We start from the raw sequence: 7,382 nt of genomic DNA on the forward strand, positions 1-7,382 counted from the left end.
TATTTGCAAATAAATTGAGGAGAATCCGGAGGGGGTTGTGATGGGGGGGGGGGGGCGTTAACTCCGCTCGGCGCAGGCGCAAATGAATCTCCCCTCTCGCCCGAGTCCCTCTAATAATATTTACATAATTTCCTGAGAGTGACTCCCAGTGTTTGCGCTGTAGGAAGCGGCAGCTTATAGGAAAAATAATTAGACTGGCGAGGAGGAAGACAGGGAGGGAGGGAGGAGAGAGGAGGGGAGGGGGGGAGAAAGGAAGGAGAAAGGAGAGTGAGGGAGGAGGGGAGAGGATGGGGTGAGAGAGAGAGAGGGGGGGGGCGGGGTTTAAAGAGGGTGAAGCGTTTATGCAGACCTCGTGAACCACAGACGGGGGAATCGATGAAAACTAATAACGGTATTATTTAATTCATAAGGACATTATTGTCACAAGCCCAAGGAAACGTCCCTTTCGTCCGAAACAATCACGTTAATCGTTCATTCTACGCTCTCTCTTTCTCTCTCTCTCTTTCTCTCTCTCTCTCTCTCTTTCTCTCTTTCTCTCTCTCTCTCTCTCTCTCTTTCTCTCTTTCTCTCTCTCTCTCTCTCTCTCTGAAATGTGCTTCTCTCGTCTTATTTGGTGAGGGGGGAGAATGGTTTCTAAAATATCATTTCCATAGAGTGCAATTAATTATGAGAATATCTAGACTCCTCACTCTCTCTCTCTCTCCCTCTCTCTCTCTCCCTCTCTCTCGCACGCACACACACACACTCACACACACACACACACACACACACACACACACACACTCACGCACGGCTGTCTGGTGTTGGTGGAGAGACCGTGGAGAGACCGGAGGCCCAGACCGTCTCTGATGGGGAGAGCTGGCGGGATGAGGAGGCGCTACCATGGTACCCTGCAGCTGATGCTTCTGGGGGTAGTGTGTGTGTGTGTGCGTGCGTGTGTGTGTGTGTGAGTTTGTGCGTGTGTGTAGGGGATAGAGAGGAACAGCTATTGAAGCCTAATGGCTGTGGAAGTGTTGCATGCATATTAGTGTCCCCAAACCCCCCCAAGAAACACACACACCTCCTCCTCCTCCTCCTCCTCCTCCTCCTCTTCTCATAACAAGCCCCCAAAGCCCGGGAACCTTAAGACAAACTATCAATCGATCAGTGCGCGCGGCTCTGCGGCGGACAGCCCCCCCGGTCCCGATCATGAATCATACTTTATGAATTCAATTTCTACCGGGAGAAATTTTCAATTTGAACGCGCGATCATTACGGCGGGAGAGCGTAAATTGTTTTTGCTCTATTATGCATCCGGGGTCTCGCGTCGTTTTTCTTTCTAATTACGGAGGTGTCAGCGCGGCCTGTCACCCGCGCGCTGATTTTCAATTTAACTGATCATCATACATTCATTTTCCCATTTGATAAATCTGCTACCTAGACAAGAGCGCCATGCTTGGAATATTAAGGGCGGCGCGCGCTGCCGGTAATAACGGGATGTGTATGCGACGGTGCGCGCGGATCAGCCAGGCTAATTTAGCACCTTCCACTCCCTCCATCCCTCCATTCCTCATTTCCAATTCTCAGGAGGAGGAGGAGGAGAGGATTGGAGGAGAAGGGGAGAGAGAGAGCTGCAAACAACCCCTCCGCCAGCCCCGAGGAGAGAGAGAAAGAGAGAGAAAGAGAGATGGAGAGAGGGAGAGGGAAGGAGAGAGAGAGAGGGGGGGTGGAGAAAGAGAGAGAGAGAGCTTGTCTTTTATTATGCAATTTTGAAATGAGGATATCAGGCTTAATTAATGCTAATTGAGTTCCTCAATACGTGTTATTTTTATTTAATAGAAACAAATTTGCACAATTAATTATCAACGTAATTTCAAGGGCCTCATTTGCAGCACTCAATCTCTCTCTCTCTCTTTCTGTTTGTCTCTCTCTCTCCCCTCCTCCCTCTCTCCCCCTCCTCCCTTCTGCCTCGCAGCAGAGGGAAAATTAGCAGCTTTTGTCATTAGCGGTTCCTCGTGATGTGACCGGGGTTGTGAGCGTGCGTGCGTGCGTGCGTGCGTGCACACATGATCAAGCGCGCGCCCTTCCAGAAGGCCACTCGAATCCTTAATAACGAGATACGCGCGAGATCGAGTCAGTCAAGTCCAAGCACTCTGGACCGCATCTGCTCCAACCGGCATTATAAGGCCTGTGGTGATGGTGCACGCACACACACACACACACACACGCACGCACACACACACGCACGCACACACACACACGCACGCACACACACACACACGCACGCACGCACGCACGCACACACGACCATATCATCTGTCCAGAGAAGCATAATATTGCGCTGGACATTCGTTTATAACGCGCAGCCATACTGGCAGCGAGCGGGTTCGTTTATAACGAGTAGCCTTTGTTTCATTATTATCCCCCTGTGATAATAAATGCCAGCGCGAGCCGACGGGATAGATTTTAATTAAGTCGGTGAGAGATGGCGGGAGAGACAGTGAGAGCGGGGGGGGAGGGAGGAGGGGGCAACTTTTCAATAAATCGGTTCGCTCAGGGGTTAGTGGGTGTTTTCCCCGGTAAAGTGTCGAGGCCGAACGGACCCGCAGTAATTTGGTTGATAAATCAACGGTGTTCAGGGCGCGAGGCTCGCGCGGTCGGGCCGGTTGGTTTCTGCCGGTGATTTATTTGTTACCCGGGGGTCGTACACAAGCGCGTGACAGCACCGGGATGAATTAACCGGGCTCCGCCGCGCGCCTAATGAGCGGGTATTATTCCTCCCTTCCTCCCCCGAAAACGAGCGTGAAAAACGAGCCGCAGAGCACCCGTCCCCGAGGTGTCGCATCGATTCAACATCACACACACACACACACACTCACACACACACACACGCACGCACACACACACACACGCACACACACACACACACGCACACACACGCACACACACACAAACACACACACACACACACACACACACGCACGCACACACACACACACACGCACACACACGCACACACACACAAACACACACACACACACACACACACACGCACGCACACACACACACACACAGCTAATTTAGAACATAATGTAGCCCCACAGTAAAGGCTGGGTCTATAAACAGTCTCGTCATGGATGTGTGTACAGTGCTTCTCTGAAGGCTGCCAGGCCGACGCTATTCCTAGACGGAGGCAGCGATGAAAGCTTTCAGAAAACAGCATTTAACGGTCCAACAGTCCAGATTTGGATGTCAGTTGGTCTCATACTCTAGCAAGGTTTGTGAGCCAGTAGTATTTGGAGTCCTGATCTCTCCCGCCTCTCGCCATAACCTACCCTGGGTACCAATGTCAGAGTACTGTTGGCTCACCAGTCTTGTTGGGAGTGGCCAAACCAGACTGAGGTCAACAGGACGTTCTTGTCAAACCCGTCAACATTTCTCAAATTATTACATTCAGACCCAGTATTTTTTCTGTGGGGAAAGTAGGCTAATACTTTTATTCTGCACCTTTCTAAAAGCTCTGTGGATGTTTTTTTGTTTTTGTTGTTGTTGTTATTTTTAATAGAAATTATTCATATACATAAAAAAATCTAAATGAGCTTTAAGGACTGTAAGCCCTGGTTAGCCTATTCTGTCAAATCATAAATCTCAAAATTCTTGAGAATTTGAGAATCTATCTCATTCTAGAGTGAACATATACATTTGGGTATATTAAAAGCCGTTAAAAGCCTTTAAAACAGCCACTGGCCTCGTGCCAAAGCCCAGCCCCTATCAACGCTCAGGGCGGAGGCAGTCGGCGACATCGTTAGCCTATTATTCCGTGCCACCGTGTGAGAGGATGACGAGAATGCCAGCCTGCAGTACGGCAGTCAAATGTCAAGTACCGTTTAGACGGCCTACCGAACGCCCCGTCCCTCTACAACAAAGACACATCCTTCCCTTCATGTCATCGCAGAACAAGAGCAAAGACATAGGCCTATGACATCACAGAGGAGGACATTCCCTATGACATCACAGAGGAGGACATTCCGTAGGACATCACAGAGGAGGACATTCCGTATGACATCACAGAGGAGGACATTCCGTATGACATCACAGAGGAGGACACTCCCGCTGACCTCACAGGCTCATAAGATACCGGGGCTCATTTGTCCTTGGTCTCAAGGAAACATAAAAACGCACAGCCACTCACTCAAGGTGATACATGTGCGGAGATAGACCTATATATAGACCCCAAACAGTATTTATCAACAATAATCAACAAAAACAAACAACAACACTTCATAAAAAGGGTGTAACACCCTCTAAAAAGGTTTATAGGCTAGAACGCTTTCCATGTCGGAAAAGCACCATCTCAGCTTACTTAATAAATCAGGTCAATGTGTTTTCTCCCGGTAGTGTACAACGCTGTCACTAGGCGACCAGTCAACAGACGAGTCACTGGAAGCCAGTACAGCAGCTGTTGTCCTGGCGACCGCTCGCTAACGTGGCAGTACTGTGTTCAGAATAAAAACGTGGTTGAAAAACTTTTTCTTGGCCTCATGAGCTGAATGTGGAATAAGCACTGAAAATTACCAGCAGGGAGCCTGGTTCCATTTCTAATGACCAGCATGAGGGCCTGGTTCCATTTCTAATGACCAGCATGAGGGCCTGGTTCCATTTCTAATGACCAGCATGAGGGCCTGGTTCCATTTCTAATGACCAGCATGAGGCCCTGTACCCTTTCTGATTACTACCATGAGGCCCTGTACCCTTTCTGATTACTACCATGAGGCCCTGTACCCTTTCTGATTACTACCATGAGGCCCTGTACCCTTTCTGATTACTACCATGAGGCCCTGTACCCTTTCTGATTACTACCATGAGGGCCCTGTACCCTTTCTAATGACCAGCATGAGGCCCTGTACCCTTTCTAAATGACCACCATGAGGGCCCGTTTCCCTTTCTAAATCACCAGACTGAGGGCCCGGTACCCTGTCTGATGTTGTCTACCCCTCAGTGTTATGCACCAACTGACCAGAACAAATTCCTAGCAAGGACAAACTATGGCAATAAAACTGATTCTGAAGGGACAGCCCACTGCTGGGTCAAAATAATGATCATTTAGGGTGAGAAAAGTAGCCCGCTGGGTCAATTTATCCCAGACTCCCAGGATGCATCGCTGCTAGTATAGTAACAGCGCTGGGTTCATGAAATAACCCAAATCGTGTTTTTGTTTAACCTAGTGTAGGCTACTTGTAGGCAGAGTAATAACAGATAAGACCATGTTCGACATAAATCGATGCATCCATGCTTCTTCAGCGCAAATGGTAAAAGTTCTGCACTTATAACACTTACTGTATATCCAAAGCACTTTACAGTGGCCTCTCATTCACACATTCACACCTCAATAGAGGCAGCTGCCATGCAAGGTGCTAGCCTGCTCACTGGGAGCGATTTGGGGTTGAGTGTCTTTGCCCAAGGACACTTCGACATGTGGACAGAGGCCGAGATTCAAACCGCCGACACTACAATCAATCGCTGGACGACCCTCTCTACCTCCTGAGCTACAGCCACAAATATAACAAATATATCACAGACTACACTAGAATATATCCTAGACTACACTAGAATATATGTGTTGTATATAGGTGTTATTAACGGCCCAGTGTAGGGTGTTATTAATGCCCAGTGTTGGGTGTTATTAATGCCCAGTGTTGGGTGTTATTAATGCCCAGTGTTGGGTGTTATTAATGCCCAGTGTTGGGTGTTATTAACGACCCAGTGTTGGGTGTTATTAATGTCCAGTGTTGGGTGTTATTAATGCCCAGTGTTGGGTGTTATTAATGCCCAGTGTTGGGTGTTATTAACGGTCCAGTGTTGGGTGTTATTAACGGCCCAGTGTTGGGTGTTATTAATGCCCAGTGTTGGGTGTTATTAACGGCCCAGTGTTGGGTGTTATTAATGCCCAGTGTTGGGTGTTATTAATGCCCAGTGTTGGGTGTTATTAATGCCCAGTGTTGGGTGTTATTAATGCCCAGTGTTGGGTGTTATTAACGGCCCAGTGTTGGGTGTTATTAACGGCCCAGTGTTGGGTGTTATTAATGCCCAGTGTTGGGTGTTATTAACGGCCCAGTGTTGGGTGTTATTAATGCCCAGTGTTGGGTGTTATTAATGCCCAGTGTTGGGTGTTATTAATGCCCAGTGTTGGGTGTTATTAATGCCCAGTGTTGGGTGTTATTAACGGCCCAGTGTTGGGTGTTATTAATGCCCAGTGTTGGGTGTTATTAATGCCCAGTGTTGGGTGTTATTAATGCCCAGTGTTGGGTGTTATTAATGCCCAGTGTTGGGTGTTATTAACGGCCCAGTGTTGGGTGTTATTAATGCCCAGTGTTGGGTGTTATTAATGCCCAGTGTTGGGTGTTATTAATGCCCAGTGTTGGGTGTTATTAATGCCCAGTGTTGGGTGTTATTAATGCCCAGTGTTGGGTGTTATTAATGCCCAGTGTTGGGTGTTATTAATGCCCAGTGTTGGGTGTTATTAACGGCCCAGTGTTGGGTGTTATTAATGCCCAGTGTTGGGTGTTATTAATGCCCAGTGTTGGGTGTTATTAACGGTCCAGTGTTGGGTGTTATTAACGGCCCAGTGTTGGGTGTTATTAACGGCCCAGTGTTGGGTGTTATTAATGCCCAGTGTTGGGTGTTATTAATGCCCAGTGTTGGGTGTTATTAATGCCCAGTGTTGGGTGTTATTAACGGCCCAGTGTTGGGTGTTATTAACGGTCCAGTGTTGGGTGTTATTAATGCCCAGTGTTGGGTGTTATTAATGCCCAGTGTTGGGTGTTATTAAAGCCCAGTGTTGGGTGTTATTAACGGCCCAGTGTTGGGTGTTATTAATGCCCAGTGTTGGGTGTTATTAAAGCCCAGTGTTGGGTGTTATTAATGCCCAGTGTTGGGTGTTATTAATGCCCAGTGTTGGGTGTTATTAAAGCCCAGTGTTGGGTGTTATTAACGGCCCAGTGTTGGGTGTTATTAACGGCCCAGTGCTGGGTGTTATTAACGGCCCAGTGTTGGGTGTTATTAATGCCCAGTGTTGGGTGATATTAACGGCCCAGTGTTGGGTGATATTAACGGCCCAGTGTTGGGTGTTATTAATGCCCAGTGTTGGGTGTTATTAATGCCCAGTGTTGGGTGTTATTAATGCCCAGTGTTGGGTGTTATTAATGCCCAGTGTTGGGTGTTATTAATGCCCAGTGTTGGGTGTTATTAATGCCCAGTGTTGGGTGTTATTAATGGTCCAGTGTTGGGTGTTATTAATGCCCAGTGTTGGGTGTTATTAATGCCCAGTGTTGGGTGATATTAACGGCCCAGTGTTGGGTGTTATTAATGCCCAGTGTTGGGTGTTATTAATGCCCAGTGTTGGG

This window comes from Borostomias antarcticus (assembly GCF_949987555.1).
Source record: "Borostomias antarcticus genome assembly, contig: scaffold_658, whole genome shotgun sequence".
NCBI classification, from domain to species: Eukaryota; Metazoa; Chordata; class Actinopteri; order Stomiiformes; family Stomiidae; genus Borostomias; species Borostomias antarcticus.